At 39.0% G+C, this 15000-nt stretch overlaps 1 protein-coding gene across 1 annotated transcript in view; it reads right to left on the reverse strand.

The window, feature by feature from the left end:
• LOC115218870 overlaps positions 1 to 15000 on the reverse strand; it is a 410980-nt gene that overhangs the window by 311368 nt on the left and 84612 nt on the right. Inside the window, exon 2 of the mRNA XM_029788839.2 lies at positions 5179 to 5306. The gene's annotated coding sequence lies outside the window, so the exon portion shown is untranslated. The remainder of the gene's footprint in view (positions 1 to 5178; positions 5307 to 15000) is intronic.

Genomic DNA, 15000 nt, shown 5'->3' on the forward strand with positions numbered 1-15000 from the left:
TCTCTGTCTCTCTCCCCACCCAACTGCAGTACCCATGTATATCTCCTCTGCAGCAAGACACTCCTTTCATCATCTTCATCATTACCACCACCAAAACCACCACCACCACCACCACCATCCCCACCACCACAAGCACTGCCACCACCACCACCACCACCATCCCCACCACCACAAGCACTGCCACCACCACCACCACTACCACCACCACAACCACTGCCACCACCACCACCACCAACACCACCACCATCACTACCCCCCATTACCACCACCACCACCATTACCACCACCACCACACCACCACCATCCCCACCACCACAAGCACTGCCACCACCACCACCACCACCATCCCCACCACCACAAGCACTGCCACCACCACCACCACTACCACCACCACAACCACTGCCACCACCACCACCACCAACACCACCACCATCACTACCCCCCATTACCACCACCACCACCATTACCACCACCACCACCACCACAACCACTGCCACCACGACGACCACCACCACCACCGCCACTACCATTTTCATCATCATCAGCAGCATACTCTAACCTCCCATCACCCAGTACAAAGCCACCTCCTTCAGTACACTGCCCTCTTGAGAGATCTTTGTTTTGCAAGTTACTTGGTGCCCTCACCGGTGTTGGTGCCACACACACACACACAAAAAAAAGCACCGAGTACACTCTGTAAGGTGGTTGGCATAAGGAAGGGCATACAACCATAGAAACCAAGGCAAAACAGATGACTGGGGCCTGGTGCAGCCACCTGGTTTGACAGTTACCGGCCAAACCATCCAACCCATGCCAACAAGGAAGATGGACTTTAAATGATGACGACGACGACGATGATGAAAATGATGGTGATGCTGCTGCTACTGTTGCTGATGGTGATGATGGTGATGATGATGATGATGATAAAAACGATGATGATGATGATGATGGTGGTGGTGGTGATGATGGTGATGGTGATGATGATGAAAACGATGGTGATGGTGATGATGATGATTGTAATGATGATGATGATGATGACGGTGGTGATGATGATGATGATGATAATGATGATGGTGGTGGTGGTGATGATGATGAAAACGATGGTGATGATGATGATGATGGCAATTGATCCAGTATATCAGACACCCTCAATAAAAAAGATTTTAAACAACAGAAACAACATTCTACAACCAAACTCCTGAATATCCAAGGGGGAAAAGGACCCACAGGCTCAAAGGGTTAATTGTGCGTTTGTATCTGGTTTATTCAAATCTATAAACAATCAATATTTTTTTTAATGTTTCCAATCAACTTGTATCGATCCTTTTACTGCTCATATTTGAAAGAAGCTGGTTTAGTTCCGTTCTTACTTTAAAATACATTAGTAACAGACAGGTATTCAAAAGACAGACCTGATCGAAGTCATTGCGTTTAATATTTGGATATTAAAACCAACATCAAAAGATTTGTTATCATGAAATGAGTAATAGTGATCAAGGGAATATTTTAAACAGACATAATGAACATAATTACAGAAAGCCATCGTTAACACAATTTTTTGGTTTTTCTGAATTGGGGTCACTAGGTTAATTGATACTAAAAGAGTACAGAAACTTCAAGTTAGGGAGCATCATGAAGACTTCTTTTCTGTGAATAAAGGTGCAGGCATGTAAGGCGGCGAATTGGCAGAAATGTTAGCACGCTGGGCAAAATGGTTAGTGGTATTTTGTCTGTCCTTACGTTCTGAGTTCAAATTCTGCCGAGGTTGACTTTACCTTTCATCCTTTTGGAGGTTGATAAATTAAGTACCAGTTGCATACTGGGGTCAATCTAATCGACTGCCCTGTCCCCTAGCCCAGAATTTCGGGCCTTGTGCCAAGAGTAAAAAAGAATAAAGATGCAGGCATGGCTGTGTGCTAAGAAGTTTGCTTCCCAACCACATGGTTCTGGGTTCAGTCCCACCATGTGACACCTTGGGCAAGTGTCTTCTGCTATAGTCTCAAACCAACCTTGTGAGTGGATTTGGTAGATGGAAACTGAAAGAAGCCTGTTGTATATATGTGTGTGTGTGTATATATATATATATATATATATATATATATATATATATATCATCATCATCATCATTTAGCGTCCGTTTTCCATGCTAGCATGGGTTGGACATATATATATATATATATATATATTGGTCATCCCATAAATAATGTGATCTTTTTATACTTCTTTTATTTTTCAAAATTAAGATAAACAAAGTTATTTTTTAATCTAAAATATTCTCTCATTTTCTACAATGCTCTTCCATCTATCTGGTAGACTTGCAAGGACCCTCTTCTAAAATTCACTTGTTCATGGTGAACAATACTCCTCCAGTACTGTTCTGATCACATCTACAGAAATCAATTCATATTTTTTTTGTCCAAATAATTTTGAAGACTGTAGAATAAATAATAATCAGATGGGACAATGTCTGGCAAATATGGTGTGTTTGGCCGAGCATTATCCAGATGGAAGAGCACCTTTTGTCTTGAAACCAAAGATGGTTGTTTTTCTTCTAGTGCTGACTTAAGTCACTCAAGCTGCTCACAGTTGATCTCCTATCATTTGGTTTGGGTTTAAAAGTTCAAAGTGGACTAAATATTTCCTATCCCACTAAACAGATAACAACACCTTACATGGGTGAAGATCTTCTCTGGCCTGGGGTGCCGGTGTTTCTCCTTTTCTTACCGACTGTCTTTGGCATTTGAAATTTTTGTAGAGAACCCATTTCTCATCACCAGTCACTATTCAGCCCCAAAAAGATTCATTCGTGAGATGTGACAGCAAAGAAGAGCACATTCACTCTCTGCATGCGATTAGACTTGGATAGTTTATGAGGAACCCATTGTCCCAATTTGCTGACTTTTCTGATGGCATGCAGGTATCAATGAATAATTGAATGACCAAATCCATGCTTCTTTGCTAGTTCCTCAACAGTTATGATGGGATTTTGTTCCACCAGGGTTTGCTGAAAATCCTCATCAAGCTCTACAGATCTTCCAGGATGAGGCTTGTCTTCTAGGTTGTAGTTTCCAGCTTGGAATTTCTGGAACCACCGTTGACACTGGTTTACGCTTATTGTCCACTCCCCATACACTGCATTAATATTCCTCGTGCTTTCTGTTGCGTTGCCTTTATTGAACTCATAAAGCAAAATATGCTGAATATGTTCCTTTGTCACTTCCATTATAGCTTTGAAAAAAAAATAACTGTTAAAATTGAATTGCACTCTTCAAAACTTGCACTAAGAATAAGTAAAAGGTAAAATTACTACCTGCTTTTATAGAAAGTTGATGCATGTAATTTATCCCATCCCCCTCTGACTTTTAGCTCGTGATTGAAAAAAAAACCTTTTATTTATGGGCTGACCCAATATATATATATGTGAATAATATGACATAAATATGGAAAATACTAGGCTTTAATAGCAAATCACAACATTTGCTTTTGCTCCAGACACCAGCTGACTTCCCTTTTAAATATCACTAAATATAATTATACTTCAGAATAACTACATGAATAAATATTATTCAGTGACAGCTGTGTGTTGGTGTTATCCCAGGTGGAATGCAATCAAGTGCTTGGTGACAAACAACACACAGCAGCTGTTACGGAATAATATTTATTCATATAGTTTATTCTAAAGAATATTTATATTTAATGATGTAACAAACTGAGGAAAAGAACTTCAAAGGGGTTGTTTAAACATCTAATTCCCTGGTACTTCAGTTTGGATACCATATAAATATTGGTATAATTCAATAATAAAGATAATTTGAATATAGAAGTGGTTTATGTATAATTGAACAGTGATTATGTATATCAGAAAAAAAATATATAAGTCGAAACAATGGGTCTTTACCTTTTGACCTACAGATTTAAAAAATAATTTTTTGTAACACTTTCAAACTTTGGACACTGGTAGAATATTTCATATAAAATATATTTTACTCTTAGCATTTTTGAGAAAAACTTATATTTACAAAGTAATTTCACGTTGAAGTAGTCCTATTTCAGTAATTTCAACCAATCAATGACGTGTCTTTTCAGCTGAATAAAATTACTGCTGTTGTTTGTCAACAAGAACTTCCGGCAGTGTATTTTTTGTTTGTCACTGTTATTTATGACAACCCTAACCCGAAAACCCGAAAACCTTAACCCTAACCCTAACCCTAACCCTAAAACCTTAAAGCTAAAACCAGTACAAATGCATGAACGATGTGATAAATAACAGTGACAAACGAAAAATACACCACCAAAAGTAGAATCATTTAAACACGTTTTCTACTTTGCAATTTCAAATTGTTAAAATCCCATTGTTTTTTTTTTTAATATGTTTCTACCATTGATAAACAAAAAATTGTTGAAAATAAATTCTGTTACATATATGGTGGTTGTCTACTCCTTGTGCAGAGTTTGAGCACCTCCTGTACCGACACCTTAGCACATCATGGCATCTGATGTGGCTTTTTAAACCAGACAATGTTTTGAAAAGGCACCCACATAGATTGCACCTCAGATTTGGGACCACCAATAGCTGCAGATAAGTTTAGGTTTGGTCTTTGTGGATCTTAAAATGTCCTTTGAGGCCTCTGTTAGATTTGCATACCTTCTGGCATACATTGCACAGACATATATATACAATATATACACACCACACACACACATAGACAAATATCACAATTAAAAAAGAGCTACAAATAGTTTTATGCTTTAAGATACATTAAATTGGCAGATATATATATGACATGCAATGTACCTCCAAACAATTTTTGAGGCTCTGTTCATAATGTTCGATGTATTTAAAAAACCAAGGAGCTAGTTTATGAGAAAACATGAGAAAAAAAAAAAGCAAGGAGAAAAAATGCAACAGTAATATACATATATTATAGACCCCAGGGAAGATAAATCTCAAGCACTGATACTTTGGTGAAATTTGAACCAAGATTCTACAAGAACACTGCAAAGACTCCTTGTCAGACAATATTATGTGCATGTTTTGGCACATATTTTGCCATTCTGTGAAGAATTAGCCACAGCAAAATATCCATTAACTGAAGAACTGCAAAAAAATAAAAACAAGAAAAAAACCCACGGAAAACAAATAACAACAAAAGTATAAAGAATATGGTCAGAACTCACCCTATAGAGATGTTGAGAAGTAATATTCTCCAGAGGTAAACATTAATGTCCACAAGAGTACCTTCCGTGATTCCTCACTTGGTGAGAATTTCGATGTTCTAATATTCCATGAAATGGTTGGTAAAAACCTATAATAAAAACAAGCATAGATATTAACACACACATATATATATATAGGTAGATGTAAACATGCCTCTTAAACATCCATCCACCTACACACCTACCCACCTACCTACCTACCTACCTGTTATCCTGTCTACCTGTCTGTCTATTTATCTATTTACCATCTCTCTCTATCTCTAACTATCCAGCTGGCTACAACTGTATGTATGTGTGTGTGTGTGTATGGGGGGGTGTGTATGTATGTCTGAGAGGGGAATGTGTTGAATAAAATCATAATTAACCAATCCTTCTGTATTTTCTTTTACCCAAAGCCAGGAACTTTATCCCCATCTCATCATACATATATATAGGCGCAAAGGCCCAGTGGTTAGGGCAGCGCACTCGCGGTTGTAGGATTGCGGTTTTGATTCCCAGACCGGGCATTGTGAGTGTTTATTGAGCGAAAACACCTAAAGCTCCACGAAGCTCCGGCAGGGGGTGGTGGCGATCCCTGCTGTACAAATAAAGGCTGATGCCAGTGCCGCCTTGACTGGCTTCCATGCTGGTGGCACGTAAAAAGCACCAATTCGATTGTGGCCATTGCCAGCCTCACCTGGCACGTAAAAAGCGCCCACTACACTCACAGAGTGGTTGGCGTTAGGAAGGGCATCCAGTTGTAGAAACACTGCCAGATCAGACTGGAGCCTAGTGCAGCCTTCTGGCTTCACAGATCCCGGTCAAACCGTCAAACTCATGCTAGCATGGAGAACGGACATTAAACGATGATGATGATGATGATGATGATGATGATATATACATACACACACACATTTATATATGTGTGTGTGTATGTATGTGTTTGTCCCCCACGCACACTGTCACATATTGTTTGACAACTATTGTTGCTTTACTCTCTTTTTTACTCTTTTACTTATTTCAGTCATTTGACTGTGGCCATGCTGGAGTACCGCCTTTAGTCGAGCAAATTGAACCCTGGACTTATTCTTTGTAAGCCTAGTACTTATTCTATCGGTCTCTTTTGCCGAACTGCTAAGTTACGGGGACGTAAACACAGACGTAGAAACATACACACATACGTATATATATACACACACACACACACACACACACATATAGTCTGATCTGGCAGTGTTTCTACAACTGGATGCCCTTCCTAACGCCAACCACTCTGTGAGTGTAGTGGGCGCTTTTTACGTGCCAGGTGAGGCTGGCAATGGCCACAATCGAATTGGTGCTTTTTACGTGCCACCAGCATGGAAGCCAGTCAAGGCGGCACTGGCATCAGCCTTTATTTGTACAGCAGGGATCGCCACCACCCCCTGCCGGAGCTTCGTGGAGCTTTAGGCGCAGGAGTGGCTGTGTGGTAAGTAGCTTGTTTACCAACCACATGGTTCCGGGTTCAGTCCAACTGCGTGGCACCTTGGGCAAGTGTCTTCTACTATAGTCTCGGGCCGACCAAAGCCTTGTGAGTGGATTTGGTAGACGGAAACTGAAAGAAGCCCGTCGTATATATGTATATATATATGCGTGTGTGTTTGTGCGTCTGTGTTTGTCCCCCTAGCATTGCTTGACAACTGATGCTGGTGTGTTTATGTCCCCATCACTTAGCGGTTCAACAAAAAGAGACCGATAGAATAAGTACTGGGGCTTACAAAAGAATAAGTCCCGGGGTCGAGTTGCTCGATTAAAGGCGGTGCTCCAGCATGGCCGCAGTCAAATGACTGAAACAAGTAAAAGAGTAAAAGAGTAAAAGAGTATATATATATATACACGCACATATATACGTTGTGCTTCTTTCAGTTTCCATCTACCAAATCCACTCACAAGGCTTTGGTTGGCCTGAAGCTATAGTAGAAGACACTTGCGCAAGGTGCCACACAGTGGGAATGAACCCAGAACCATGTGGTTGGTAAGCAAGCTACTTACCATATAGCCACTCCTACGCTTTGTTCATATCCTTGTAACTTAGCAGTTCAGTCAAAAGAGACCAATGGAATAAGGGTCAAACTTAGAAGAATATAAATACTGGAGTTAATTTGTTTGACTAAACCTTTCAAATCAGTGCTCCAGCATGGCTGCAGTCCAATAACTGAAACATGCAAAAGATAAAAGACACACACACACACACACACGTTTATTAGGTAAGAGCGAACAGACATAATGCAAAGCTTCAATAAATATACTAAAACCCCACATGTGCTCAGATTACAAATGGGTGACCCTATTTAATGAAATCCTTATCACTACTTTACCAATTACGTTGAAGTCTATACTTTGCTGATGAGGTTTAACAAGAGACAAACATGCTTCGAGTTGTCTTTCCATACTTGCCAAATTATAAAAAAAACATTATTAGTCATTCAGTTTAGTATTTTTCCTCTCCTTGGCACACAACTTGAAAATTACCTGATAAACATTTAAGTGGTAATGAACACATTTAGAGCCAAGCATCAAATCATCAGCATCACCCATCTAAGCCTAGTTAGTACTTAGATGGGTGATGATGATGATTTGATGCTCGGCTCTAAATGTGTTCATTACCACTTAACTGTTTATCAGGTAATTTTCAAGTAGATCACATCAGAACAATCATTTTTAATTTATACATATCTCTTTACACACACTTACACATTAAATTACATGTGTACACATATACCTATACATACATACATACATACATACATACATACATACATATATATATGTCGTCTAAATTACATAAAAATGAAAATAACACTGACATCTCATTTTAACAGATATATTTAACAAAATTATATAAAAAATATCTTGAAATACTAAAGAGTAAATTTATTCAACAAAATCGCCATTGGCTTCAACCACGGCCTCGAAACGACTTTGAAATCTCCTGCAACTCTTCTGGACAGTCTCCTTGTTTAAGTTTGAGAATGCTGTCATAATCCTTGCCTTCAATTCATCTTTGGTGTTACAAGGAGTTTTGTTGGTCTCTTGCTCAACTGCACTCTACACTTAATAATTAAGGGAGTTGCAGTCTGGGGAGTTAGGGGGCCAGATGTTAGGGGTGATGTGGTCACAGAAATTGTCTGAGAGCCATGACTGGGTTCTCCTGCTTGTGTGGCGTGGTGCAGAGTCCTGTAGCCAGACACAGGGTCTTCCAGCAGCCACCCTCTTCACCCAGAGCAGTACTACCTCCTTCAGGCACTTGATGTAGGCCTTTGTGCTCCATGTAGGAACACGAATGGTGGTATATCACTGCCATCATTAGTGTTCGTTCCAAACACCATGATGTTGATTGAATGTTTGATTTGTATTACTCTCAGTACATGTTTTGGGCACATGGCAAGCCAACGGTTGTTCTGTGTGTTCACCATCTGATCCTGGCAGAAATATTTCTTGTCTGAAAAAAACCAAAGCATGTTCGGTTGGAGGGGATGCTTGAGTTTGATCAAAAGTTTCGTAGTGTGGTCTTTTGTCTTGTCTTTGATTTATTGGGATAAAAATTGGCCCTTTCCCATCTTGTATGAGGAATACTGAATGTCTTCATGCACTACCTGCCTGATAAGAAACTCAGCCACTGCCATGTCCCTGGCGATGGACCTGATTGACTTGGAGGGATCATTGTTAATCATGGCCTGGGTCTCACCAACAAATTCAGAAGTTCTTTTCTTATCAGAACGATCAGAATGAGTTTTCTGAACTGCCATACCTTTGCAATCGCCATTAGGCTCATCCAATTCTATTTGAATCCTCTGCACTGTCCTCAGACTGACACCCAAACACTCTGAAATGTTCGTATTGGTGCTTCCGATGTGAATGCCAAGCAGTACAGCATGTTGTTTCCAAATTTCTGTAAGAGTGAATTGTGTCATGGTACTGTTTTTTCTTACAGACGGTGCCCAACTGATCCTACTATACTGTGTAGTTGAAAAATCAAAAACAAATAATGCACATGCGCGAAATTAAAAATATAAAATGGAGACAATTTACACATCACACCTTGTGTATGTGTGTTTGTGTGTGTATATATGTGTATCTATATGCATATATATACATGCATATACATATATATATATATATATGTATGTATATATTTCGTTTTTGGATTTGGTTTGCAAGATTCTTTATGAGTTCATGTGTTGAAGCATATTCTGTTGTGTCTGAAATAGTTTTGAAACTATAGAAAAGGTTGCAAGACGCAACGAAAAAAGTGGAAATTTTACCGGTGAGTGTGTTATATTATAAGGCACAGAAACAAAATGACTCTCCCCAGACACAACAGTGTGTGTGTGTGTGTGTGTGTGTGTGTGTGTGTGTGTGTGTGTGTGTGTGTATGTATGTATGTATTTATTTGTGTCTGTGTTTGCCCCCCCCCACCACCACCACATTGCTTGACTACTGATGTCAGGGTGTTTACGTCCCTGTCCACTTTGGCAAAACAGACTGATAGAATAAGTACTAGGCTTACAAAGAATAAGTCCTGGGGTTGATTTATTTGACTAAAGGTGGTGCCCCAGCATGGTCACAGTCAAAATGACTGAAAGAAGTAAAAGAATGAAAGAATATATGTATATATGTATATGCATATGTAAGTATATATATCTATAGATATAGATATATATATATATACGTATTATGCATGTGTTTACACAAACACAAATGCAGACACATGCAAAAACATATGTGCACACACACACGATCAAATACACACATGCTCACACAGCACATTTCTAATAAACCAATTTAAAAGCAGAAAACATAGAAGGAAACCTCAACCTATCTCATCATAATGGATCTAAGACGACTCCATCAACCGAATTTCCCTGCTTTTGAAGGCAGTAGGGTATGATTTCAGGGACAATTGGTTGCTTATTCTAGCAAGTCTATTAACCACACACTTTCTCTCTCCCTCTTCTGTCGGCTCGTTTTGGCTTGAGTTGTCGATAATATATCAGCCATTTCCACTGATACAAACAAACTGTTGCAGAACAGCCACAGTTAGCTAGACTTAGTTAACACTATATCAAACAAAGACATTGATTACCAATATCAGCGCCATTTATGTATAAACTCCCTACTAGCTATCTTATAAGGATTTTATGCTACACTGAACAAACACACACAGAAGCATTCTTACACACACACTGACACATTTAGTCACATACACAAATGCATACATGTATATAAATCATAAATATATATATATATATATATATATATATATATTCTCATATTAGTATACACGTGTGTATGTATATATGGCTATATATATAAACACACACACACACACATATATATATATTTATATATTTACATATGTATGTATATATGATTATATATATATATATATGTATATTAATAATGCCATAAGAGCTCTTAAATGCACATTACAAGGTTTTTACCCAAATATACTAAATATATATAAATACATATATACATACGTATGTGTATATATATATATATATATATATATAATATATTATATATATATATATATATATATACATATATATACATGTATATATATATATATATATATATATATATATGTGAGTGTGTGTATATATCTATATGTATATATCTATATGTATATATATATATATTATATATATATATATATATATATATGTGAGTGTGTGTATATATCTATATGTATATATATATAAATGTATGAAAAGAACTGGTAATAAGTGCTAAAAATGAGAGGAGAATGTAAAAATGATGGAAAAGGATTTGCATGGGAGCATGATGGAAAGAATTGGGGGAGGGAGCAGGAGAGAGGAGGGAGAGAGAAGGAAGAGGAGAAAGAATTGGATACAAAAAGGGGAAAAAAAAATGGAATGAAAAACAAACCAAACAACAACAATAATGATAGGAAAACTGGGTCATGTGACCTTCCCCGCAATATGAGTCCAGAGAGGTAAGGATCAAATATTAATATCGGAAATAGATATAAGCGAAGGGCTGTAGCTAAATTCCTGGGTGAATTTTATTATGAAAGCAGCATGAACATTGTTGTATGGAATCAGGAAATATTGAATGGGGGAGTTTTAGATGAGGTAAGACGAGAATATTTTGGAAAATATTAGATCAAAGGGAAAAACGTTCTCAAGACTAACTGCTGACCACCACCACCACCACCACCACCACTGTTGCCATCCCACCACCCTCACCCCTACCAACTGCCTGTTATACCATTCAGCCATCAGCCACTGACCACCAAAACATAGACTCCTATACTTCTATTAATCGCTATCATATTGGCCTGGATGCTTAGAAAAGGTTTCTGACTGGTCGGTGAGGTGGGTGGGTGCATTGTGATTGGGTCGAGGGGGGGGGGCGCGTTTCGGCAAGTTTCTGGGGGAAGGGTTTTGGTTGGTTGGCTGGGTTCCTTTTATGTTTTTGTATTTTTATTTTCTTCCTTATTGTCATCATCATCATCATCATCGTCATCGTCCTCATCATCATCATCATTATTATTATTATTGTTATTATGATGTTCGTTTTGGATAGTTCTGCTTATGAATGGCACACACACACTACAGTGTGGTGTATTGTATAATACCTGCCTATGGGCAGGATAGGTGGGAGAAGGTGGGAGGGAGGAAGAGGCACAGGAGTAAAAAAGGAAGAGGAAAAAACTACTCATAACAAATTCTCCTCCTCCTCCTCATCATCATCATCGTCGTCGTCATCATCATCACCACTACCATTACAATTTCCTCATTCTTCTCCACTCATCCTTTTCCTCGTACCTTTTCCTCTTTTTCTCTCATCATCATCATCACAACATCAATAACAACAACAATTACTACTACTACTACTACTACTACTACTACTACTACTACTGCCACTACAACTGCTACTGCTGCTGCTGCTAATACAAAGGTGATTCACCTGGTAGAAAATGGCTAGCCATTATGAGTTCACAATGGAGAAGGCTTTTTGGTATACACACACACACACACATACACACAGTTACCACCTGATTGAGTCAAGAGAGATAGATGCATCTGAATAAAGATGAGATAGTAATCTCTGGAGTGGATTTGGTGGATTTGGATGGACCAAGGGCTAAAACAGTGACTACAAACAACATGAACAATAAACAAAAGGAGCTTCACAAATCAATGAAGAAACTTGCTCAAGCAGGGTTTCTTTGCTCCAAATACTTAGAAAAACTGAAGGACCGCTGCAATAAGTGTGTGAATCTGAGAGGGGAATATGTTGGATTTTCCTGTATTTTCTTTTACCCAAAGCCAGGAATTTTTCAGCATCCCTTTGTAATCAAGGTACTGTCAAGGGCACTGGAAATATTTCAAGTCTTGTTGTAAAGCATTTCTTAGGTTAAGGACACTAGAGAGACTTGTTTGCATTGGGGTTTCTAAATGCTTTTCTTTTTCCTCTTGTTATCCAGAGTGCACGTTAAGAGCAAGTAAAAATTTGGGTTTTGCTTAGTTTATAAAGTATTTTTTACAAAAATTTATTGAAAAGGGGTATTTACATTATTTAACATTTCAGCAGAAATTATTTAAAATCATCACTATCATCATCATCGTTGTCACCACCACCACCACCATCATAACTACACAACACACATAGACACAAACACACAAAAACACACACACACACACATACACTCATAAACACACATCAACATCATCATTATCGTTTTACATCCACTTTTTTTGTCAGTATGAGTTAGATGGGTCATCATGATCCAAGTCAGTTCCTATATGGCATCACTGTCCTCCCAGACAATTTATTTTGCTATGATGTCCTTCCTGACACCAGCCATTCCCATTTTACTGGCTGCATTCTATTTTTGTCCCACTACCAGACAAAAGTGATGAAGATGGACAATGTTATGGACCAGGAAGCAGCTGCCAGGTTCAACCGGCAGAAACTAAGGAAAAAAAAGTTGGTAGTCCACTGGTTCCAACAAGGAGTGTCCCAGTTGATCCAGCAGTCAGTGTTAGAGAGACTTGGAAGAGTATGGCAAGGGTAGACAGAAAACTAGATGTGTTCCATCGAGGGTGCTTCAGAAAGATCTTGAGGGCCAATTGGTGGAGAAAACAGGGTTTTTGACCAGAAAACCAAAAACATTTTTCATAGAGTCAACCAGAAACATAACTTCTAGTATCAGCATCTCAGCACTCTCTTTCTCTCTCTCTCCCTTATGCACACACATGCATAATCACACAGACACACATGCACACACACACAGAGTCATACACACAGACATACACATATACATAGATACACTCAGACACATACAGTGACATGCCCAGATGTACATGCACACTCACGCACACACACACACACACTCATTGTCACACACACAAACACATAAACACAGGCTCACACAAACATACATGCACAGCAACACACAAACACACATTCATAGTCACAAACTCACACACAGACATACATGCACCCCACCCACTCCACAAATAAACAATGTTTAAACTATTAAAATATTTGTGTCAAAAACTTCCCTTCTTTTATCTCTCTCATAAAACTTCATTCGTCTTTTGAGTGGTTCTTGTTTTTCCCATCTTTTATAATTGCTGAGTCTCACACAAAAGTCTCATGCTGCGATGTTGTTCCATTCTTGGGGGCGATGTCTGACACTAAATTATTATCATGTAGAAAGTGTTATTGCTATCATTCACCAACCCCGCCAACCCCTGCCAGCCATTCCCTACATTTCCATCTTGGTAGATATAGATGCATAGCAGACTTTTTCGTTGTTTTGAAGGTACTTGGTTAGCATTTTCATGTGCGACGTGGTGGGGGAACTGGCATTTCAAAGAACAGACCTCTGCACATCATAAATGGCAAAAAAGGGGCTGAAGGTAAGATTTACACCCCAGCCTTGTAAAACCCTCACCTTCAACAAATACTCAGAACAGACCCAAGGGTTTGCGGGAGGCAGAAGGGAGTTGTCGTCTGAGTGGTGCAAAGATGTTATCTGCTAGGAATGGTAGGGAATAACCATGCAGCAATGCACTGCCATCATTCTCCTTCTACTACTACTACTACTACTACTACTACTACTGCTGCTGCTGCTACTGCTGCTACTACTTTCATGGAGCCTGCAAGACATAATATATCACCATGGGGTTTGATCCCGTCACCTTGATCCTTGGCTGACTTTAATAATGGTATATTTGGTTCACAGTTTCATCAAACCTCTCAGACTTGAACCCTCAGTTTAACCCTCACTGTCTGGGGTCCTTGGGGACCTTTAACAGAATTCTGGGTTCAGTCCCACTGTGTGGCACCTTGGGCAAGTATCTTCTCCTATAGCCTCAACCAAAGCCTTCAGAGTGAATTCAATATACAGAAATGGAAAGAAACCAATCATGAGTGTGTTCATCCCCTACAACCACTTGACAACCAGTGTTGGTACATTTATGTCCCTGAGACTTAATGGTTTGGCAAAGTGGGGTGGGCAATGGAATAAGTTCAAGGCTGAAACAAAAGTACTGGAGTTTGATTCATTTGGCTGAAATTCTTCAAGGTGGTGCTGCAGCATGGCCACAGTCAAATGACTGAAACAAGAGATAAAAGATATACACATGAGACTATAGTTGAAGACACTTGTCCAAGGTGCCGTATGGTGGGACTGAACCTGAAACCATGTGACTGCAAAACAAGCGTCTTGTGTTTTGGTATTGGTGTGACGTATATTCCATAGGCATTTGAAATAAATCGAAA

This window comes from Octopus sinensis, linkage group LG14, assembly GCF_006345805.1.
Source record: "Octopus sinensis linkage group LG14, ASM634580v1, whole genome shotgun sequence".
Lineage (NCBI taxonomy): Eukaryota > Metazoa > Mollusca > Cephalopoda > Octopoda > Octopodidae > Octopus > Octopus sinensis.